A 24,896-nucleotide genomic window follows, 5' to 3' on the forward strand; every position below is an offset into this window, starting at 1 on the left:
CATGTGAAGCCTTCCAGCATGTTATGATGTGACCTAAGGACCTCACCAGAAGCTGAACAAATGGCGGCGCCATGCTCTGAGACTTCCCAACCTCCAAAACTATGAGCCAAATAAACTTCTATTCTTTACAAAATAACCAGTCTCAGGCATTTTGCTATAGCAACAGAAAAGAGACTAAAACTCATCTATGTATCATCTATTCGATTCTGATGCTTCTGCCTCTCTGATAGAGCTCTAGGTGATATAATGGCCTTACATAACTGCAAAGTACAAAGGAGGTCTGAAATTTCCCCCACCCCCACCGGCCACCTCTGTCCTGCTTCCTTCTGTATGTGGCTTCAATGACCTCTGAAAACCCAGAATTACATCCTGCCCAGCAAGCCCAAGAAAAAAAGACTTCTTTCTTTCTCACAGGAAAGCAATTTGATTACTCCATCTTGGGTAATGAGCCCACCTCTAGAATCAGTCTCTGTTGCCAGTGTGCTGGGGTTGAGTACCAGGTCCTGTGATGGGCAGGATACTATGATTGACACAGTCTCCATCAAACCTGAGAAGTACACAGACTTGCTTCCAAAGAAATAGATGGTACTGTGATAGATGGTACCAGATAAGGGACTAGGATGCATGCTATAGACAAACATAACTATTATGATCACAGTCTACTACAAAAACAGTAAGTGGACTGTTTAGTAATTAACCTTCTAAGTCTCTTGAACTACATGGGCCACATGTTTGGACTTCCTTCTCCATGCTGACTTCCAGTGACCCATCTTCTGTGTGCTTTTCTAAGACACAGCCTACTCATGTGAGATGTGATCAGAGTGCCAGCTTGGTTTCTGTTCACATTTGCACTCTACCCAGCTGCGATTGGTCAGACCGAGTCATCTCTCTGTGCCTCCTTTATCCATTTGCTTAATAGGACTTTACATGTCTATAGCCTTCCCATCCCAAAAGAACAGGACTGTGGAATTAGATCATAAGTTGGAAGAGTATTATCATTTCAGGTCTTTGGAACAACTGGTTCATTTCTCTGATTCCTCTGTGGGTGGGGTTTCCCCTCCTCCTTCCTAAAGAGACACTTGCTCTCCGCCCTCAGCTCCTGAAGCCCATAATGGTGTAATATTGAAAGGAGCAGGCTAAGGGGGAAGAAAGGCTTCTGAAGTCAAGGGTAACAAGTGAAGGCTTGAGGGCTCCATCCTCCGATCAAGTGCCCTGCTGTTCTCAGCATGGAGCTCTGTTCCATTGGAAAGGCCCTCTTTTCTGTGGGTCTCTTTAATATTTTTTACAATGGGGTCAGGGATCTTGTCTGTAGAAGAACAATCAGATAAGGCAGTCTAGATTTGTTTATGGAGTTCTTTGGAAACTTATGCTCCGAGGAAGTCAAAGGGAAAGGGTGACAGAATCTATCCATCCTGGAAGGTTGAGCTTGGACACAGCAGCTCTGAACAGAAGGCACCTAGGACTCTGCTATGGGTTGGATCTTAAATGTCCCCCAAAAGCCCATATGTTAAAAGCTTGATACTCAGGGTGGCACTATTGGGAGGTGATGGAGTCTTTGAGAGGTGGGGCTTAGTAAGAGGTCTTTAGGTTAATGGGGGTGTGCCCTTGAAAGTGATTATAGGACCCTGGCCCCCTCCTCCTTCTCTTTTCATTTCTTGACATAAGGTGAGCAGTTCACTCTGCCACATGCTCCCACCATTGCCAATCTTCATACCTACTATAAGCCTAAAAGCACTGGGTCCACCTGATCAAGGACTGGAAACTCTTATGAGCTAAAATAAACCTTTTTTCTTTATATGTTGATTACCTCAGGTATTTCTCATAGTGATAAAAGCTGACTAATATATACCCAGAGTAAGCCCCAGGCTCACTGTCAGACCATATTCTTGCCTTGTTCAGTATCTAAGGACCAAAGAAAGGAACTTTGCAACACCAAACTTAGGGTCTGATGATATGAGAAAAATATGTTGAGATTGTTCCAGCAAGGCCAAGGAGGAGACTACGTCTCTTTAAGAGTCCTACAGCAGATACTCAGAGCAAAAGCATTGCCCTGGCAAGTTCTGCTTCTTATACAAACAGTTTTTTACATTGTTCTAAAGTTGGTAAGGCTGCAGCTGCAGACAGGTTATCAAGAAAAATGCAGAACACTCTTATAGAGAGAACAGGAGAGCCTACAGAAGTCCTGCTGGTCTAAAAGCAGTTGAAATTGGACATTTTTGCATTCTCTGAAGAACCAAGGACTCCTAGGTCCCTGCACTGCTGCAGCACAAGCAAAAGAGGACCAGTCCTTCCCCAGAGGTCTCTTCTCTACTTGGAGAAGTAGCTTAAAGGGCAAAAGGGTTGTCTCCAGAGAGGATCCAGTAGCCTACAGTCCACATGACACTTGTTTGAGTTATTATGTTGCTGCATATGGTGGCCATTAGTCACATGTGACTGCTTAAATTTAAAGTTAAAATAATCACAGTTCAGTAAGACTTAAAATTCAGTTCCTCAGCCACCTTAACCACATTTCAAGGGTTCAGTGGCCCCTTGTGGCTAGTGGCTGCCATATTGGACAGAGTACATAGAGAACGTTTTCATCCCTTCAGAAAGTTTGATTGGGCAGTTCTGAGTTAGAATGTAGTCATTTGGGCTGTGTATGACAAAGGTGCAACATCAAAGTGGCTTAAACAAGGTACTGGTTTATTTTTCCCTTGCATCAAATTCTAGGTCAGTGAAGCATCTCATTTCCCCAAAATCATCAGGACTGACTATGCTTCCAGGCGCCTGTAGAGCCAGGGATCCGGGTTCCTTCCATCCAGCACACTGACATTCCTAAGGTATTATTTGATCTGCATGGTTCAAGATGGCACACCAACCAGTGAGCAGGAGGGAGGAGAAGGCTTGTGTCTTCCTGTCAAAGGCAGCCCCTAGACATTTCTAGATCTCCTCCATTTACATCCATTGGCTGGAGTTTATGGCATGGACTATTCCAACTACAAAAGAGGCTGGGAAACTTTATTCTGTTGTAAAATAAAAATTGCATTAGTATAGAAGCAGGGAAGAATCGATGTTGGGGGGCTTGTAGCCCACGGCAGTTATATATAGCACTTGAATCAGTCTCTACCAATATTCTCTTCCATGTAACCTTTCTCTCTGTTCTATAGACTTCTATCATTCTGTTTCCTCCCCCTTCCTTTATCCACTCACTCCTCTTCTAGGTGTCAGACACTGTGATAGTCAGCTTTCCAATGTTGTGACTAAATACCTGAGATAACTAATTTAAAAGAAAGAAGAGTTTATTTTTGGCTAATGGCTTCAGAAGTTTCAGTTCATGTCACTTGGCCCTGTTGCTTTGGGCCTGTGGCAGCACAATGCATTATGGCAGGGGCCCAGGGTAGAAAACCGTTCACCTCCTGGTGGCCAGGAAGCAAAATGAAAGAAAAAAGAAGGGCTAGGGTTTCACTGTTCTCTTCAAGGGCACACCCCCAATGACCTCACTTCCTCCCACTGTAAAGGTCCCTACCTTGTAAAGGTCCCACCACCTCCCGACAGCACCATAGCCCTCAACATACAGGCCTTTGGGGGACGCTGAAGATCCAAACTATAGCAGGTACCATGTTCAGTTTTTTTCATATACACAATCTCATTTGACCTTCACAACCACCCCATGAGGTAGGTATTAATTATGTCCATTTTAATAGTGAAGAAACAGCAGCTCAGAAAAGTTAAATAACGAACATTGCATGGTTCCATTGAATTTCTGGAAAGATTCATCCCAAAAGCTTTCTCTCGATTTTCACTCCATTCCACTTGCTTATTCCTTTCAAAATGTCCTGGTTCCCTCTCTTCTCTTCTCTCCTATCTCTCTCTGTCTCTCTCTCACACACACACACACACACACACCCACACACACCTTCCTCCTAGCTTTTAGCTTTCATTCTTCTTTTCTAATTCCCAGTGCAACAGCCCAGCCTCACTCAGACCACACTCAGCTTCTAATAAATCTATTAAGTCGTAATCAACACACAAACCAGTTGTCTTGATTAAACCCTGTGGTGATTAAGTCTTGAGTTTCCCTGTAATTACTAATTACCGCCAAAGACCTGAACAATACATCAAACTCATGAGCAGAAAAAAATGGGGTTACCTTAAAACACCCCACTTATTCTCTCTCATGGTTCATCTGGCCAGCCCTTGACCACATCTGTGTGATTCCCTACTGTCTTTCTCCCCAGCCCGTGAGCTGAGGGTGTGGGAACCTCAGCAGACATCTCTAATCTCAGGCTAGAGGACAAGAGTTGGACAGTCTCAGGGAAAGACACCTCCAAGATGGGTAGGAAGCCTCAGAGTTCTAATCTTGACACTCACGAGAATGCCACCTCCCCCAAGTCTCAGGTAACAAAACTTCTTCCTTCCGTTTCCTGAGGTTTCTTTCCCTCCACTCGGGTACAACCAGGGAGGGAGCACTTTCTGAATGGTCAGATGCCTAACTGGAAACTTCCTTTGATTGAGGCTATTTCTGGCAGCAACAGAAAGAGACTGCAGGTGGCTGTGGGCATGACAGAGGGGACCAAAAATGGTGTGTCTGGGAGGGAGGGGTGCTAAGAAGGCTAGATGATGAAGAGGACTTGGAATCTGAAAGTTGGTCTCCCTCTTCTCCCCATCTCCAGAGACCCAAGTGGAATTGAAAGGAGGAGAGTCTGTGGAGGACAGGGATTCTGACCATTCCTCTCCCCATCCTCTGAGCATCCCTAATGTCAGGCTTGGGCTTCTAAAATCTCCCCACAAGACCCACCTTCTCTTCCCTAATACACACTCCCACACCCAGGGCTAAGCACACAGGCTGGCACACCCTGGATGTTCATCAATGTGAATTGAATTCGCCTACTCATCCAAGCAGCCAATCAACTCCTGTGTCTCCAATGCAATTTTTATTATTCAACTGTCCCAGACATCCCCCAATTCACTGATGTCTTTTCGGAAGCAGTGGGAGTCCCAGAACTGATGACTCGCTCCAGGATGAAAGAAGCCAGGGGGAATTCAAACAGAAACAGGGAAAAAGAGAAAGAAGAAAAGGCAGAAGTGGGTTTGGGGGAGGGAAGGAGAAAGAGAGAGAGAGCATGTCTTTTATCTTGAAGGTCATCTTTACCAGGTCCCAAAGGTTATTAGTCAGCTTTCTATCACTATAACAAAAAACTTGAGATAATCAACTTATAAAGAGAAAAAGTTTTATTTTGACTCAGTTTTAGATACTCCAGTCCATGGTCAGTTGGCCCGTGCTTTGGGTCTGTGGTGAAGCAGCATATCCAGGTGGGATCACGTGGTAAGGCAAAACTGCACACCTCATGCCCAGGAAGCTAAAGAGGAGAAGTTGAGGGTCCCACAATCCCCTTCAAATTCAGCTCCCAATATTCTAAAGATCTCTCTCAAAAGGACCCACCTCCTAAAGGTACTCCCAGTAGCACCACCCTGGGGACCAGGCTTTTATCACACAGATCTTTAGGGAACACTCAAAATCCAAACTCTAGCAGATCATGTGGGAGTATATGCACTTATCTATGAAGACAGAATTTATCTATGAAATTAATATAATAAAAAAACAAAGAAAACTAACAAAGTCCAACCAACCAAGAAATCAGTTGCTGTCAGTCCTGGGCATTCTCAAATACTGAAGATGGGTCACGGCAGAGACCCATTGTCTCCTTAGTGATCTGTCTCCAAGTCCATCAGCCACAAGCCCTCTGGCCCTAAAAACAGAAGGCCTAGCCCTGCAGCCTCTGTCCAGCAGCCTAGACAGCCTGGACTGCCCAGCCCCTCTCTCCCACCTCACGAGGCAGCACACTAGGCCTGGGCTGCTTTTGCACCAGTTGCGTGGTCTCATATTTCCTGTGATGACACACAGGGACATGAAGCTCTGTTATTCTGGCAGGCACCACAGACTGGTCTCTCTTGGCATTTAGTTCCCGGGTGTGGGTTGATTTGTTTCTCTCTTAACTACTCGGCACTTATGTCAGTACCTCTGAGGTTTCAGGGGGCTCCCAGGGATGCTATGTTGCAAAGGGACCCAGAACGGTCCCTCACCCTGGCCTGTGCCCAGGAGCAGCCATTCTGCCCCATACTCCCTCCCTTCACATTCCCTTTGGCCAGTTGAGGGCTGCCTCAGAGAGTCCCATCCGTGGTTGGGACTGGAGATGTGCAGGGTGCATGCATACCAACACTGAGGGCAGGTACACTCAGCGCCTAAGAGACAATATCACACAGGTTTGCAGTCTGACATTCCTGAGACAGGTTGATCCTACCTCTGCCACTCACCAACTTTGGGACCTTGGACCTGAGGCTCAGACTCTCAGACATTCACATGTCTAAAATGGGGACAAATATCCACCTCATAGAGTTAATCGAGGGCTATACAGAATGTATAGCACAATGCCTGGCACACAGTAAGTGCTTAATTAATGAGATCTACTACCATTAACATTATTAACACTTTGAAAAAAAGACTGGGACAATTCCCTTGGTACCAGGAACCTGCCAATCACACAAAATGCAGATGATGTATCAGGCCAGTCATCCTCTGGAATGGCAGGGGGAGGAATGCACAACCCCAACACTCTATAATAGATAGCCCCGGGAGCGGTAATCTAAACTGAGCAATTGAGAGTGGCCTTCCCAGCATCCAAATACATCTTTCTTTTATCTTTTCTTTTTTTTCTTGCAGTGTTGGAAATAGAACCCAGGACAACAGGTATGTTAGGCAAGCACTCCACCACTGAGCTACACCCCCAGCCCCTTGAATACATCATTTCTAATGACTAGTCATAGATATCTAAATTATCCATCACTGGTCACTTCTTTGGGGTAAGGCAGAGGCCCCACACCGTAGTAATGCACTATCCACTTTGGAGGACTTCTTCTTTGATCCGGGGATTTTTACCTTGTTCAACAGCTAGGAGAAAACTTGTTCTGAGGTAAGATGGAAAACTGAACCTTAGATTACCAACAGGGTCAAGCAGGTCAGGATGAGCTGTGAAGGGAAAGTAGAGGGGAGAGGTCCCAATCAGCCAGTGAGGGAAGGGATTAGGGTCCTAGAGCCTGGGGTGACCCCCTTAGTGTTCAAGTTTCCCACCCCCTGCCCTTCACACCCTGTATAACCTCCTCCCCTTAAGTCTAAGGGTTAGGGGCAGCTGTGACTTACTTGTAGCCAATAGCATATGACAAAAGGTGAAGGGATGTTGTAGATGTCCCTGAGATTCCCAAAGCAGTTGATTTTGAGTCCATCTACAGGGAGATTGTCCTGAGTAGTCCTGACTCAACGCCATTGCACTTAAAGGTCGGGGGAAACTGCGCCCTCTAGAGGGGAAAGGGGAGCCAGCAGGGAAGTCAGTGGCCAGGTTGAGGATCTCATGTGACAAGGAGCTGGGGGCCTCAGACCTGAAGGCAGCCTGTACTCAATGCCGTCAAAAAGTAAGAGCCTCCAGCAGGGTAGCTGCAAGGAAATGAGCTCTGTCAACGCCCTGAGTGAGCCTGGAAGTGGGTTCTTCTGAGTGGAGACTCCCCAGGAGCAAGCTGGCAGCTAGCACCTGGATGGCAGCCTAGGAGACCCTGCGCAAGGGAACCAGCTGGCCATGCTTATGTTCCTGGCCCAGGAGAACCGCGATAGAATAATCTGTGTCAATTCAAGGCGCTAAATCTGTGGTCATCTGTTTCACGACAACACAAAATGAATTTAAGTAGGGGGAGTGTCATGGAACAGCGACAGGAAGGTCCTCAAGACAGGCCCAGAGCTTAGTGCAGTGGCCTGTTTCTCACAGAGGCACTAGCTCAGGCCAACACACTCAGCCCTGACCACCTGACTGGCCCCATCTGTTTCTGTCTTGAGGTAGAAAGGGTGTGTTGTTCATTGGATCTGCTGCCCTAAGAATGCCTGCCTGGAGCTGAGGTGGGGGACTCCCTGAGTCACAAAGTGCCTTAGCCTTAAGGGACCCAGGTACTCTAGAGCCAAAGGACTTGGGCTCCAGGCTTACCCAGAGGGGGTCATCTGGGAACTTGGGAGAAGCAACAGATTTTCCAGTGAGATCTGGTGCAGGACCAGTACCTTACTCTCCCTGAGGGCTCCTGGGGAATGGACATCCTAGTGTCCCTGGCCCAGGATTCATCATCTGCAGACCTCTCACCACCTTTAGGTGGACTTGGTACCACCACTGGGTAAGAAGCACCAAGCATCCCAGGCCTGCATCCTCAGAGCAGTGGGTTCCAGAATTGTGCCTTGGTGTTGGAGCTGACACTGGGCTCTGGCCTCCAACCTTGCCTGCTCCTTCTCACCTCAGCAGCCCTCCCTGAATGCCACCCTAGACCCCTTTCTCCAAACCAAACAAAAATCCTACAAGAAAACTGCAAGGACGCAAAAGTTGAGCTGCTCTGATAAGATGAGGGAGGGGAGTGGCCTCCCCCGGCCCTCCAGAGCCTTCCTTGCCCTTTCCCCCACTTCTGCTTCATCCCCTGTCTCCTCCATGGAGCCCAAGAGCTTCCTGCAAGGCCACCTGACATACCTGTCCAGGGCCACTAGGGACTTCCTGTTGGTCTTTCACAGGACTGGACAGGACAGGAAGCTCCACCCTCTCACTCCTAATGCAGCTGTCAATCCATGAGAGCACAAAGAATGTTGCCAGCTCCTAGAAGCCAAATCCCTAAATACTCAGCAATGGTATTTCCCACCTAGAAGACAAAGTCCCCCACCCCTCGCAAGTAGCCTGACACGTGAATTTGCTATCTGTGAGACAAAGGCTCTCAGGCTGCCAAGGAGAGCTTTAAATAGACTGAGAGTTGGAAGGAAGCTTATCCATTATTTAGTCCAGCTCCCAGTGTGGGCAAGAATTCCCTCCACATACATCCCCACCGAGAAGTGGTCTTTGAATACTTTCCATGATGGGGAACTTAGTTTTTCACAATTAGATGTCTCACTATTGGCCTGTTTTCCTGTCACCTTCCCTGATTGGCTCTGCCACTGGGGGTCAAAGAATGAGTCATATAAACTCTCCAGGTCCGTCTACTCCCTCCCCTACTTGGGTCTCCTCTGAGGACACTGGTGTAGACTATTGCACTGTGGCCCAAGTATTCATGGCCTGCGTTATTGACTGTCAGATTGTCCAAGTGACTTGCTTTGTCCCACGGGATATTATCACGCATGAAGCTGATAAGTTAAGCACTTGCAAATCAGGGCTTGCCCTTCTAGAAAGTTCCCCCCAGCAAGCTAGCTACCTTGCTGAAAGAAGCTCAAATGAAGCTATGGAATGATGTGAGGCCAGGTAGAAAGAGGATCTGGAGAGGAGAGGTTTTAATGTCTTGGCCACAGGTGGGCTCCCAGCTGAAAGTGGACGCTTGAGAGACAAATAATACCCAAGGAGCAGGTGAGCTGCCCCTGCTAAGCCCAGTCAAACCACAGAATGAGAGATGACAAACTGTTATTTTAAGCCACTCCTTACTGGAATGGGATGATATATAGTGATAGATAACTGAAAACTGGGAACCAGTTTCTGGGACAGTAAGGGCAAGATTTTCATCTTGGGTCAGCCATTTGCAAATTAAAAAAAAAAAAAAACATGAAGACCAGCAGTCTCAGCAAAGAGATGGTAAACATCTGCACCGGGGACACTGGGAACCCCTCCACTTGGAATTAAATTGAAAGGCGCCAACAGAGATGAGAAGGAGGCAAGAGCCTTTGGCTTGAGCAACTCCAAGAGCTTTGGCTGGATGTCAAGTTATGCAGAACAGCCTGGCTTCCTGCGCAAAATGGAACCATGCTTCAGTTCAAATTCCTTGCCACTTATAAATTTCTTTTTATTTTATTAGCCTACCAACCACTGCCCAGGCAGCCTCAAATGCTGTTTTGTATACACCAGTTGTTCTGCAAAACAGTGAAGGTGCAAGTCACATGCCAGCCCTGGGTGCTGTGGGAAGAGGCCATTTCTCTTTCAAAAAAACAGATTTGAGTACATGTTTGTGGTACTCAAGGGGGAAAGCTGCAAGATCAAATGGGAGGCTATAACAGCATCCTGAACAGGGAGATTTGGGTGAAATGCTCTGGAGTGAAGGCCACCCCAGCCCCCTGCAAGCATCCACTGCATAAGCATTTACTGAGCTCCTACAATTCTTGTCTTCCTGGAGCTCACTGTTCACGTAGGGGGATGGACAAGTGAACCAGCAGGTGCAATATGGCATGGTAATGAGAAAATCAAGGGGAAACACCTAGAAGAGGTCTGTATGCTTAAAGAAGACACATCTTAGCCAACAGTTAAAGGGTCAATAGAGAGCAACTTCAACAAACAGAAAGGGCATTGATTGCACAGATTACTAGCTCCTGCCCAGTATTCATCCATCCATCTCTTCGTCCTTATAATTAAAACAACTTGTCACCTGGTGGATATTTCTAAGACTATATTTCCCAGACTTCCTTAGGGCTAAGAATGAATAATGGGAAATAAATATAAGTTTTTAGGGTTTCTTATAAGGAGTTCTAACTCAACTAGAAGATATAGCCTAGTTCTTCCATCTTCCCACCTGGAACATGGGCTTGGTGGCTGGAGTGCTAGTAGCCATTTTGTACCATAAAGCAAACTTGAGGATGGAAGCCACTACTAAAAATGATGGAGATGTATTTAAAAGGAGCCTGTGTCTTGATAACTATGGAACTATATACTGACCCCGAAGAGGTCCCCTCTGGCTTCTTTTACCTGCCAAAAGATAAACATCATATTTAACCACTTATTTGTTTTATTGTTGTTTAAAAAAAAAAAGACAGCTGAACCTAATCTTACCTGATGTACCTACATGCACCAAGGCCCAGAGGTAAGATATTCCTCCATTTATACATGGTTCCAAGTATACAGAGCTCAGTAAAGTGTTTCCCAGAGGAGGGATTGGTGTGCAGGGCTAGAAAGAGAAACCAGAATGAGACTAGAGTTCTGGGGACAAGAAGGCACAGAGGGAAATCATCACCACTGGCATTTAGAAGGGCTTTAATATTTATTTTGAGACAGGGTCTCACCAAGTTGCCCAGCCTGGCCTTGAATTTGTGGTCCTCCTGCCTCAACCTCCAGAGTCACTGGATTATAGGGGTGGGGGGTGAGTTTATAAGGGCTTTAAAGGGAAAGATTCTCCCTTCCTATTGTTTACATCTGGAGAAAGGACAGCCTCCTGTTCCCTAGAGAGTTAGGCCAAGGGAAAAAAACGTCCCAAGTCAGACAGTTTTCCTCAAAAGTAAGGACATGGCCACAGACAACTGCGCACAGATGTGAGAACTGACTTTTCTTAAACTAAATGCAATCTGCCATTCTCCAAGTTGCTGTCAAGTTGAGCCCCATCCTGAAAGCCTGTGCAAGATGAAAAAGCAGAACTTGTAGGAAACCAGGAAGTCTCTAGGCTTCCATCAAGGGATGATTTCTAGGATACCTATTGTCTAGGCTTTGAGGTCTATGGCAGCTTTGTTTCTGCCTGGCTAAGCCTGGGAACAGGGATTTTCCCTGAAGGAGTCAAGTCCACGGCTACCTATGAGTGGCCTCCTACAATCACGGCCACCCAGCAGAGTCTGCCAGCTCCCAGGTTCCACAGGGGAATGTGGCTTGCTCTCTGCCACCTTCCAAAACCCTAACACTTCATTTTTCTTGGGGAAACTCCTCCCCACTCCATTCTGGGTTGGTCCTTCACCGCATAGCCATATCCCTTCCCCAAATCCAAAGGAGTCCCTAAATAACCTGGAAATTCAGGAGAGATTTACCTCCTACTTTCCTAACCCTTCTCTCTGTTGTGGATATTGTAAAGAACTCTTTAAAACCTCAGTTAGACACTTTCCCACCATCCTGGCATAAGAGACCCCTGAAAATAATGCCTTGGCATGTGACTTGCCTGGAGCAACTTGTCACCCCAGATACTAAGGAAGCAATGGGAGAAACCAAGGTCAGGTCAAAAGAACTCAGGAGTCCAGGGGAAGAGGCTCCCCCTGGTCAGAGGTGTGACAATGTATCAGTAAGTACAGTAATGGCAATAGATTGAAACAGGCCAAATATATTTAAATCCATTACTCTGGATCATGATACTTTTAAGAAAAAGAAACTAACAGGCTATCAACTGAGGATGCTAATGAACAAATTCATTATTTTGACAACTAACATATAAAAACAAATCAAGCAAGAGTTAAAGCAGAAAGAAGCACTCTGTCCAGAGGAAATATGTGCCATGGTGTTTAAAAAACAAATAAAGAAAAAAAGGGGGCTGGGGATGTGGCTCAAGCGGTAGCTCGCTCGCCTGGCATGCGTGCGGCCTGGGTTCGATCCTCAGCACCACATACAAACAAAGATGTTGTGTCCGCCAAGAACTAAAAAAATAAATAAATAAATACTAAAGTTTCTCTCTCTCTCTCTCTCTCTCTCTCTCTCTCTTTAAAAAAAAAAAAAAGAAGAAGAAGAATACGAATGAGAAGAGTTTAGCCTATAATGACTCTAAAGTATGGAAAGAGGAAAAACAGAATTGAGTAATGATACACTGGGGCTGAGAAGGGCCTGCCCCAAGGCTTGGTGGTCAGCAGGAGGTGGCTCTGTGGGCTGGAGCAGGCAGGGTTTCCCAGGATATAGTCCCCCAGAGAAAACCTCCTGCTATAAACTATAAGCAGAAAAGAACCAGATGCATTTGGGATGGGAAAGCAGAACAGAATATTCCAGAAAGGCTTTGGGAATTTTCCAACATACTAATTTATACAAAGGTAGGAGATGAAAACAAGATGTCATCTGCATGGAGAGGATAAGAGCAGAGTAAAGCCACAGTTAGTGGGCCCTGAATATCCTTCCAGAGAGCTAAGTCTGGAAAGCCTTGCCTCGTCCACCAAATCACAGAGTCTTAAGGAGGGGAAGGTGGAGCCAGACTTCTGAGAGAGACAGACTCAGGAGAGAAAGGTGAGAAAGGGAAATCCCTGTTCGGGCACGGGTGGCGCTCAGAGGTAGGGTTCATGGGGCCCCCATTCCATCCCCAGCACCAAAAAGGAAAAGAAGAAAAAGAAGAAAGAAAGAAACAGGAGGAAACAGAAACAAAGGAGATACCATCCCTTAGATTTTTTTTTAATACAAGTTGAGTATCCCTGATCCAAAATCCAAAATCTGAAATGTTCCCAAATCCCAAATTTTTTGAGCACCAACATGACACAAAAGTAAAACTCCACCCCTGATCTCAGGCGACAGATCAAAATGCAAGTGTAATAAATGAATCATATAAAATTACCCAACCTTACCCTTTCTTACTTTTCTCTCCTGACTCTGTCTCTCTCAGCAGCCTGGTTCCACCTTCCCCTTAGGCTACACCTTCTAAGGTGCAGACAAAACATAAATGGATTTCCTTATTAGGACTTGGGCCCCCTCCCCAAGATATCTCATTGCACATATGGAAGTATCCCAAAATTATTTTTAAAAATCTGAAATTTGAAACACTTTTTATCCTAAACATTTGGATAAGAGATACTCAACCTGTAGAGGCAAAATACTGTTAGTGGTTAAGAGCGTCAATTCTGGAATTGGACTGCTTTGATTCAAATCCCAGCTCTGCCAATTACCAGCTGTACAACTGAGGGGAAACTACTGACTTCTCTGTTTCTCAGTTTCCTCGGCTATAGAATGGGATAACAGTGGGAAAGACTAGAGCAGCCAAGATTTCTGAATGATAAGATATAAACAGAAGGACCACTAGACCATGAATGGCTGAGTCAGTGGCTGCCTGGGCCCTCACTCAAGGTCCCAAGGGGGTCTCCACACAGGCTGGGGGTCTTCTGAGAAGGCAGGAACCGCTGAATGATGGGAGTGACCTCCTGCACACATCTCCTCTGACATCTTCCTCCTCTGAGAATAAGCTTAAATGCCTGGCCTCAGACACAGCTGTTATTCTAGGTGTTTTTCTCATTGTCCTCTTGCTGTTGCTGTCTAGACAATTGTATGAACCGGGTGTTATCTCCTTTTGAACAGATGAAGAAAATCAAGTGGTCAGAAGTCACACAGAGAAAGAGAACCACCTGCTCAAGGTGACCTAGGGGATACCTGCCTTTGCCCTCATCCCCATGGCCTCTCCATGGGTCTCCACCCAAAATGGCCTCACGGCTTCCTGACCCTTTGCTTGCCCAGCTGAGAAGGCAGGGTGACATCAGGACTTGGGGAGGTGGCTCTTCCCCTGCTGTTCCACCAGAGCATTCAACTTTGGAATACAAAGTAGGAGCTTTCATCTACAGAGGCGGGGCTCCATTTCTTAGCCCTGAGCAGGCGACTGTTAACATGACCTCATTTGGTCCTCACAGCTCTCACACAAGGCAGGAGCTGAAAGGCTCGGGCCACAAAGCTCTCCCTGCACCCGCCTCTGTGCAGTTAATGACCAAGGCAAGGGACACAAGGGACCTCAGGCAGGCCAGGTTGTGATAGGAAATTATGGAGAAAGGCCCTGGTATGCACGTCCCCCTAGGCAAGAGAAAGTCATGATTGACTTGGGGTCGGGGGCACTTTGGGGACAGTCACAGAGACTTATGCTTCATAATAGCCTCATCTGTTCACTTCCTTTCCCTCCATCTTCAAGGATGGCCTGGGCAGAGCTCAGAGGCCCGACAGAAAGGTGAGGAGACTCCCAGGAGCCTCTCCAGAAAAGGCCAGAAGTCCAGTGGGTAAAGGTGGGTCTGGGCACCAGGAGTCAGGTGTGCACAGGAAATGGGTGTGAAGGGAGTTGAGAAGGAGACAGGAGGGAGTGGGGAGAGGGGATGTGATGGAGGATATGACGTGGGTGGAGAGAGGGAGAGGGGGTGTGGGGTGAAGGGGTGGAAGCTGGTACACCCAGAGACACAGTATATTTAGAACAACTTCTTAATATTAAGTGTGACCCTCTGATTGTTCAAGTGAGAAAAGTGAGATCCAGAATAGCTGGTTCTTGACCAAGCCCAGGTGAATCCCAGAAGGGTAAGATAGAGGTAAGAAACAAGCAAAAATTGCCACCCCAGAGAAGCCCCCTCCCAGAAGAAAGAGGCTGAAAAAATCCCTGCTCCAGCCAGGTCAGGTGACATTGGGTGGTGGCACTTGGGGTTGAACCAAGAAGCCTAGAGTACGTGGGTACAGCCTGGTCCTTCAGGGTCAGGGCTCTAACGTCCCCCTCTCCCAAGCTCTCTACAGGGAAATTAGTGGCTTCTTCTGCTGTTTAATGAGTGGGAGAGAAGAGACTTGGAAACCTGTGTCCACCGGCCCAGTGGGAATGAAGAAAAAGGGGTGTTCTTAAACACATACAGGTGGGACTTGGGCCTGGCCCCGTGAGGCACAGCTGCCCCCATGCAGGCCTTGGCCACTGTCACCATGGAAACCCCACTGTAAAAGATCAAAAGGCCTCAGATTTTGCATTTATGTAGGATTTTTAGAATGCAGAGAGCAGTTACAGATCTTCCTTATTTTAATGGCAGCTGAGAAGCATGAGGATCCCAGGAGACCTTCTGGAGCTCCTCCCAGCTCACAGGAACAAGTGTCAGGTTGTCTCTCTGAGCTGGCCTCTGCCACTAGCCTTTGACAGGCCTGTGTCCCTTGCTTTGGCCACTCTGATCTGTTCTTATGCACCCCAAAACACTAGGCAGTTAAGCACTAGGCAGTTATGGGTGCTGGGTCAGGCATTAGGAACAAAAAGAGGAGTAAGAGACAGACCCAAAGAAGGGCACAGTTAAGTTGGGGAAATATGTAAATAAATCATTATAGTAGTGCCCCTTATCCATGGCTTCACCTTCCATGGTTTCAGTTCCCTGGAGTCAGCCTAGTCTGGAAATATTAAATGGAAAATTCCAGAAATAATTCATAAGTTTTTAATTGTGCATCCTTCTGAGTAGCACAATAAAATCTTGCCCCATCCTGCTGTGTCCCACCTGAGATGTGGAATCATCCCTTGTCCAGTGTATCCATGTTGTATATGCTACCTGCCCATTAGTAACTAAGCAGTTATCGAATTGACTGTCTCAGTATAGCAGTGCTCATGTTCAAGTAACCTTTATTTTACTTAATAATAGGCAATAACAAAGGGCAAACTATTATTACAGTATACTGTTATAAGTGTTTTAGGTATACACGTATGCATGGAGGAAAAAAAAAAACATATATCCAGGGTTCAGTACTGTTGCAGTTTCAGGCATCCACTGGGGCTCTTGGAATGCATTCCCTGTGTGTAAGGGGTAACTATAATATAAACCTATGTGGCAGGTACATGGGCAACCCAATGCAATTTGCTCAATAAAGTAGGTGATGGAGGAGACACTGATGGAGCAAAGGGCTTGAAGAAAGTGACAAAGAACTGGACAGTTATGAAGGGGAATCAATCAGAGGACCAGCTCAAATGGCTGCTGGATGGCACCAAATCCCCCCCTGAGGCTAGACTGTGGCCACTCTCCAAGCATGTGCCTTTTCTCCCGCAGAGTTCAGCTAAAGGGCAAATTGAAAAGGCTGTGTTCAGAGAATGAGGCACTGCAAGAAAAGACTCTGGAAGCAGAGTAGCTGTGGGAATAAAGGCAGAGTCCAGGGTAGAGGTTAGAGTCATGGGAATTACACCTACACCAGGTGGAGCCCACAGACACTGCTGTCCCGGGACTGGAAGGCATTAGGGCAGAAGAGGAGCACAGAAGGAGGTAGAAGAAAGTAAGCCAAATCCCAGCACCTCACTAAGGGAGTAGGTCCCCTTCTCTCCACCCAGGTTTCCTCCTGATGAAGCAGGAATGCCCAGGACATATAGTGTCCCCTTCCTTCCTCCCCTTTCTGTCCCTGACTTATCTGCCAAGATTCCTTGAGAGAGTCATTCTCTCATGGAATCTACACCTGGCTCAGAACCCACACCAATGGGAATAAATTTGGTCACTGGGCCATGAGGGGACGCTGGTTCTAGGGTGCATTCAGTACCTGTTATCCCGCTAAGTGAGCGAATGAGAACTCTCCAATTATAAGAGAGAAAAGCAGAGGGTGAAGGAGGTGAGTGCAAAGCTTTGCCCTCTCCCTCCTTGGGTGAACACAGCAAAGTGCTCTCTCCTTGGCCTGCCTTTTTAGATGCTGAGCAGGCGTCTCTTCAGACCATTTCCTGCCAGCATGAGTGACAAGCACCCCAAAAGGGGAATTTAGAATTTAGCTTCAATTCTCCTCATTATAGAAAGTCAGGTTGAGAAGAGATTGCTTGTCCATTCCGAACCCCATGACCTCCGCTGAATGGTCAGCCCTCCATCCCTCCCTCAGCTCTTACTGGGGCACTCAGAGTCCTGGAGGGTGAAAGAAAGCAGGACCAGCTGATCTCACCCCATCCTCAGCACGGGAAAGGTGAGGCTTGAGGGATTAGCCTCTGCCGTGGCAGAACTGTATTTGAATCACAGCCTCACCACTGTCTGCTGTGTGACCTTGGGTGCCTCACTCAGTCTAAGCCTTTTCAGTAAAGTAGGTCACAGGGGACTGGGCTTGAGAGCCAAACTCTGGAACCCAAATCCTGGTTTGGCCACTTACTAACCAGTGACCCCATCTTCCCCAGTCACGAAGCCCAGTCTTGCACACGGTCCCTATAACCATGTGGCCAAAGGGCCATGTGTGTTGGGTAGGGGCTCAGACCCAGAAAACAAATTCAGGATCCCAGCAGGTGGAAGAAGATGCAAGACACAGGGTAATAGACATGCTTTATTCAGAGGTGGCAACAGCCTGAAGCTTCAGCTGCAGCCCCCAGACAGTTTCATTTTTTGCCCCCGTCAGTTCTGTTTAGCCCCATTTACCCCCCACCCCCACCCCAGGTCTTTTCCATAGACCCTTGTTTACATGCAGGCCAAACAAAGAAGGTACATTGCCAACAGGTTACATGGGTGGGTGCGTGCTCACCAACAAGTGTTTTTGACCTTGAGTACATACGCTTAATCAGAGTGTTTCTGACCCTGACTACACACTAACTGTAACAGCAGACTCATGGCCTTGGCTACACACTAAAAACTATAACAGCCCTCTGGGAGCCTCAACGAGGGAGCCTAACCATGGCCATTTTCAGCCTTCCCAACACCATGAGAGCAATCAGCCTCCCCTCCCCACGGTCACTTTGGGGCTGTCCTGGACCAGGTGGTCACTAGGCACCTAGATGTAGATCCTGCCAGCTGTAATCCCAGCAGCTCAGGAGGCTGAGGCAGGAGAACTGCAAGGTCAAAGCCAGCTTCAGCAACTTAGTGAGGCCCTGAGCAACTTAGCGAGACCCTCTCTCAAAAAATAAAAAAGGGCTAAAGATGTGGATCCGTGGTTAAGTGCCCCTGTGTTTAATCCCAGGTACCAAAAAAATTTTTTTAAAAGAGAGATAGGCATCCCCCTCCCCGGACCTGCCCCACCCCTCCCTTCCTGGCTCTCAGCCCACTGCACAGACAGCTCGGCCCTCCTTTTCCATTATCAGCCTCTCACAGGTTCAGACTTGGTTCCCATCCTCATTAGGATCTCATCAAACTCTTCTAAATCCCCTCCTCCTGATTCTGGCTCTGCCTTCTTCACCACCTGCTTCCATGTGCTGGAGTCATTTGTATTCACAGCCCTCTCCTCCCCGGGCTCATTTACTAGCTCCGTAAAAGGCAGAGCGAGCTTGTTCATCACCGCTTCCCCAGAATACCTTCCACACAGTGAGTTATCTGTGAGGCAACCGCCATGATTGGGTGTATATTTTTTCCCCCAGTATTTATAATTCTTTCTAACTGCCTTATTGAGGCATAATTTACATAGCATCCAATGGTTTTTATAAATTTACAGACTTATACAATCATCACCATCATCCAATTTTAGAACATTTCCATCACCCCAAAAAGATCCCTCCTGCCCATTTGCAGTCACTCCCTGTTCCAAGTCCCAGCCACAGGCAATTTATAATCATTTTTACTAAAATAAATAAATAAATAACAATTTTAAAAAAACGAAGAGTCCAGCTTCCCCACCCCCACACCCAATGTTTGGCCCTTGGAAATAAAGCCACAGTGAACAGTCAGTCCCATGGGGAGACAGTAGCAGTGATCTCTGCTCATTTGTCAGTCTCACTGAAGATGCGCAGGGAGGGACCCGGGATCTGATCGTAACCCCGTTATTTCACGGGTGACATGGTCACAGACGAATACCACCCTGAGATCACAGAATCTACAGAAGACTGGGGACTGGAGCCCACAAGGTCCCTACGCCCAGCAATGGTCACATCAGTAACTCTGCCCCTCCACTCACAGCTAAACTCATTAACTGCCTTAATTAATTCATTTTTTTTCCAGCCATTGCTTCTACCTTCTCCCTCGACTCCTTTCCCTCCATCTATCAGATGTGCCCAGAAGAATTAAGTAACTCAGAGGTGAAAATTCAAGGCTGTGAAATTATTTCATTCACCCAACTTCTCAGCCAGGAAGGAGACTTCTCCCAAGCACTCTGACTCTGGGGTGCAGGGGGTCTCCTAGTGCCCCAGAGCTCCCTGTATGAAGGTCTCTCCTGACTCTCTTTTGCAGGTCTGTTGGCCTGTTTCCTCCAAAGTGTCCTCGAGTGCCATGAACACATACTTCTGATGCACTTATTTGTGAGTAGGAGGTTTTGGAGCCAGAAAGATCTGGAATGGAATAGGATTGGGGTATTCTAACTCCACCATTCACAAGCTGTGTGATCTTAAGTACCTTCCTAATCTCTCTGAGCCTTAATGGACTCATCTCTAAAATGGAAGCCTGCTCAAAATGGTATTGTGAGAACTCAATAAAACAGTCTGAGCCAAATACCAGGTACAAAGCATTTGATCTATTAACAGTAGTCTTTTCTATCCTTTTATTTTTTAACACCCTTCTTTAATTGTGGTCCCAATAACAGCCACCTGAACACCATGGAAAGGCCCCTGTCTCCCACACACAGTACTATAAAAATTCTTTCTTTCTTCTGTGAACTGTACTGCTTGTCCACCTGGCATGATCTCCTAGCCCCTTTGAGAAATTGATGCCCCTCTCCATAGAAGCAGCAAGTCAGAAAACGGTTTTTTTTATTTTTGTTTTGTTTTAAAGAAACTGGCTGGGCACAGTAGCACATGCTTGTAACCTCAGTGACTCAGAAGGCTGAGGCAGGAGGATTGCAGGCTCAAATGCAGCTTCAGCAACTTAGCAAGGCCCTAAGCAACTTAGTGAGACTCTGTCTCAAAATAAAATTAAAAAGGGCTGGGGGTGTAGCTCAGAGGTTAGGTGTTTCTGGGTTCGGTCCCTGGTACCAAAAAAAAAAAAAAAAAATCTCAGTGACAATGCAGGGAAGAGATCATGAAGGCAGAAAATCAGAGCCAAGAAGCCTAGCAAGAGCTCAGGCAGCATTCCAGGCAAAAGAGGATAAGGGCTGGGCTGGGAGGAGCGATGGGGGGAGGCTGGGGAGACCAGACCTGCAGCATCTTTAGGAATGGAATCGGTGGAACATGACAGATGGTTGTAGGAGGCAGACCAGGGTAGTGGACCAGCACCAGAGTACTCAGCCTTTCTGTCAGGAATGGTGCCTGCCTCACTGAAGTCATTGAATTGTTGGTTGAATGCATGTAACTCAGCAGGCTCTGGTTGGAAGGCCAGCAAGTCAGCCTAGAACAAGACTGAGACCCTGCCCTCTGGCCACTTACAGTCAATATAGGGAAATAATGCATTTTAGAATCATTGTAGGCACATAATAAATTGTGGCTGGTATTTACCACTGACAACATAATCATTAAAGCATATAGTGAATCTGCATTCTGTTTTAGCCACCTAGCGTCCTTTCTTCTTCTCCAGATGTGCCATCTTGGTAAGACAGTAAATGTGAGCATCTGTCTTTTCACTATAGATGCCAAAGAGGTTCCTGGAGGCTCTGCCCAGCAGGTGCTTCCTCTAATTACGGAAAGACCAGAGGAGACCCGAGCCATGCATATGCCATATGGGCGATCTCTTTCTATGGACCTTTTATTTGGTGTGGGAAGGGGGGGCGTGGGGGAGGGGGGGTTTGGACACATGATCCTGGGGTTGGAACCAGGACCTCACAGATGCTAGGCAAATGCTCTACCATTCAGTTACACTCTCAGCTCTTTTAGGGACTTTGAATCTTGAGCCAAGTGACCATAAGGGCAGAAGCAACAGAGTTAACTCTTCCAAGGGGTGAAAGTCACCCCAGACTACGCCTGCCATGGGTTTTCCTTCCAGCTAAGCCATTTGTAAGTCTGAGGAGTTAACCTCCCAAGGGACTCGTGACAGTTCCCTCAAGATGGATTTCAATCCATTACGATTGCTCAGTAAAGAGCTTTGGAATATAAAAGACATGGTAAGTGAACTGAATCGATCTCCATGGGAAGAGAATTTGATACAGTTCCATCTAACAATTATCACATTTACATTTCTTCTTTTTCTCCCTTTTATTGCTGTTCAACTGCATAGAACTGAATAGACGGCTGTCTTTGGTTTATGACACAGACTCCCCCTTAGTATCTACATGGCTTGCTTTTATTTACTTCTTTTAAATAATACAATGAGGACCCCTGAACCCACAGATCCAAACAAAAGCTAGGATCCTGGCCATAGCCTATACCATATGGTCCCACTCATCACATTCTCTGACTCTACCCACCCTGATAATCATTCTTAATCCTGTATCCATTAACCCTGTGCTTTTCTTTTAAGATAAGTTTTATTGCATCTATATGTTCTTCTAAAAGATATGTTTTTATAAAATTTTAGTTATTTCAAGCTTTATAAAAAGTACAAGATGTTATATATAGTTTTTCCACTTCCACTATGTACTATCAATAGGGGCCGTGTTTGCCATTATAGGAGGATTCGTTCACTGATTTCCCCTTTTTTCTGGTTATACACTAAATGATATATGAGCTAAAATTCATTTTACTGTAATGTTTGTTGGAGTAAATTTAACTTTCTTCCCTCAACATTTCTTAGGATTGTCAGGTATACCACGTCGATACTCTGACTACCCAGATGCATATACAGCATGAAATACTGTATCCTCAATAGGCTCGTTTATTTCTCTTACAGCTGTAATAATTATAATTTTCATAATTTGAGAAGCATTTGCATCAAAACGAGAAGTTCTCACTGTAGAACTAACACCAACTAACTTAGAATGACTACATGGGTGCCCTCCACCCTATCACACATTTGAAGAACCTACTTATATTAAAGTCTAGATCAAGAAAGGAAAGAATCGAACTTCCTAAAACTAGTTTCAAGCTAGCCCCATAACCATTATGACTTTCTTCATGAGATATTAGTAAAATAATTACATAACTTTGTCAAAGTTAATTTATAGGTTAAATTCCTATATATCTCTATGGCATACCCACTCGAATTAGGATTTCAAGACGCCACATCCCCTATTATAGAAGAACTTTTACACTTTCATGACCATACTCTTATAATTGTTTTCTTAATTAGCTCTCTAGTCCTTTATATTATTTCATTAATATTAACTACAAAATTAACTCATACAAGCACTATAGATGCCCAAGAAGTAGAAACTATTTGAACCATTCTCCCTGCTATTATTCTTATTCTAATCGCCCTTCCCTCTCTACGTATTCTATACATAATAGACGAAATTAATGACCCATCCTTAACAGTAAAAACAATAGGCCACCAATGATATTGAAGCTATGAATATACAGACTATGAAGATCTTAATTTTGATTCTTACATAATTCCAACCTCAGACTTAGCCCCAGGAGGCCTACGACTTCTAGAAGTTGATAATCGAGTTGTACTTCCAATAGAATTACCTGTACGAATGTTAATCTCATCTGAAGATGTACTTCACTCTTGAGCAGTTCCATCCCTTGGATTAAAAACAGATGCAATTCCAGGCCGACTTAATCAAGCAACACTTACATCAACATGACCAGGACTATATTACGGACAATGCTCTGAAATTTGTGGATCAAATCATAGCTTTATACCAATCATTCTTGAACTAGTTCCGTTAAAACACTTTGAAAACTGATCTTCATCAATACTATAAATTCATTATGAAGCTATAGTAGCATCAACCTTTTAAGTTGAAGATTAGGAACCAAATCTCCTCATAATGAAATGCCCCAACTAGATACATCTACATGATTTATTACAATTTTATCAATAATTCTAGCCCTTTTCTTTATATTTCAACTTAAAATCTCAAATCACTCTTACCCATCTAATCCTTCCCCTAAAGACACTAAACTAATTGAGCACAAGACTCCTTGAGAAGAAAAATGAACGAAAATCTATTTGCCTCTTTCATTACCCCTACATTAATAGGTCTTCCTATTGTCCTTTTTATTATTATATTTCCCAATTTACTTTTTCCCTCACCTACTCGACTAGTAAACAACCGCCTAGTGTCATTCCAACAATGACTAATCCAACTTGTATTAAAACAAATAATGGCTATGCATAACCCAAAAGGACGTACCTGATCCCTAATATTAATCTCGTTAATTATATTTATTGGCTCAACTAACCTTCTAGGTTTATTACCTCACTCTTTTATACCAACAACCCAACTATCAATAAATTTAGGAGTAGCTATCCCTCTATGAGCAGGAGCAGTAATTACCGGATTTCATCACAAGACTAAAGCATCATTAGCCCACTTTCTCCCACAAGGAACCCCAATCCTACTTATTCCCGTACTTATTATTATCGAAACAATCAGCCTTTTCATTCAACCTATAGCATTAGCCGTACGACTAACAGCTAATATTACAGCTGGTCATCTTCTTATACATTTAATTGGAGGAGCAACCCTTGTATTAACATCTATTAGCCCTCCTACAGCTATTTTAACTTTCATCATTCTTGTGTTATTAACAATGCTCGAATTTGCAGTTACACTAATTCAAGCTTATGTCTTCACTCTCCTAGTAAGCTTATATTTACACGATAATACTTAATGACCCACCAAACCCACGCCTACCATATAGTCAACCCCAGCCCCTGACCCTTAACAGGAGCCCTCTCCGCCTTACTTCTAACATCTGGCTTAGTAATATGATTTCACTTCAATTCCTCTTTTATCCTCACACTAGGCCTAACAGCTAATACCCTTACAATATATCAATGGTGACAAGACATTGTACGAGAAGGCACATTTCAAGGTCACCATACATCAATTGTCCAAAAAGGCTTACGATATGGTATAGTACTATTTATTATCTCAGAAGTATTCTTCTTTGCCGGGTTCTTCTGAGCATTCTACCATTCTAGTCTGGCCCCAACTCCCGAACTGGGCAGCTGCTGACCTCCAGTAGGGATCAACCCACTTAACCCCTTAGAAGTACCACTATTAAATACCTCTGTTCTTTTAGCTTCAGGAGTCTCAATTACCTGAGCTCATCACAGCCTGATAGAAGGAGACCGAAAACATATAGTTCAAGCTTTATCAATTACAATTGCTTTAGGACTTTACCCTTCTCCAAGCCTCTGAATATCTAGAGACATCCTTTACAATTTCAGATGGAGTATACGGCTCAACATTTTTTATAGCTACAGGTTTCCATGGTCTCCATGTCATTATTGGATCAACTTTCCTCCTAGTATGTCTCATTCGTCAACTAAACTTTCACTTTACATCAAATCACCATTTTGGATTTGAAGCAGCCGCATGATACTGACATTTCGTAGATGTCGTATGACTTTTCCTCTATGTATCTATTTATTGATGAGGCTCATATTCTCTTAGTATTAATTAGTACAATTGACTTCCAATCATTTAGTTCTGGAACTAACCCAGAAGAGAATAATAAACCTTATAGTAACCCTCTTTGTAAACTCTTCTATTGCTCTACTACTAATCTCCGAAGCATTTTGATTGCCTCAACTAAACGTATATGCTGAAAAGGCAAGCCCTTACAAATGTGGTTTTGATCCCATAGGA

General features: G+C 45.3%; 2 long non-coding RNA genes across 19 annotated transcripts; one reads left to right on the forward strand and one right to left on the reverse strand.

Moving 5' to 3' along the window:
- Window positions 1–758: 758 nt before the first annotated feature.
- On the reverse strand, window positions 759–23,857 carry LOC125618468. 17 transcript variants are annotated; one of them, XR_007349750.1, is made up of 4 exons: window positions 22,330–23,857; window positions 21,634–21,644; window positions 17,416–17,420; window positions 1,541–1,553 (listed from the first exon to the last, which is right to left on the reverse strand). It is a non-coding gene; the product is annotated as an uncharacterized LOC125618468 (long non-coding RNA). The 17 variants fall into 17 exon arrangements; XR_007349758.1 differs by having other exon boundaries at window positions 1,543–1,553; window positions 22,326–23,857; XR_007349754.1 differs by lacking the exons at window positions 1,541–1,553; window positions 17,416–17,420 and adding exons at window positions 2,392–2,403; window positions 9,064–9,074 and having other exon boundaries at window positions 22,326–23,857.
- On the forward strand, window positions 1,325–24,692 carry LOC125618467. Of its 2 annotated transcripts, none has more exons than XR_007349743.1 (4): window positions 1,325–1,342; window positions 2,879–2,895; window positions 8,058–8,062; window positions 24,512–24,692. It is a non-coding gene; the product is annotated as an uncharacterized LOC125618467 (long non-coding RNA). The 2 variants fall into 2 exon arrangements; XR_007349742.1 differs by lacking the exons at window positions 1,325–1,342; window positions 2,879–2,895; window positions 8,058–8,062 and adding exons at window positions 10,553–10,564; window positions 18,431–18,441; window positions 20,847–20,860.
- The last annotated feature ends 204 nt before the right edge of the window (window positions 24,693–24,896 follow it).

This window comes from Marmota marmota, unplaced genomic scaffold, assembly GCF_001458135.2.
Source record: "Marmota marmota marmota unplaced genomic scaffold, marMar, whole genome shotgun sequence".
Classification (NCBI taxonomy): Eukaryota; Metazoa; Chordata; class Mammalia; order Rodentia; family Sciuridae; genus Marmota; species Marmota marmota.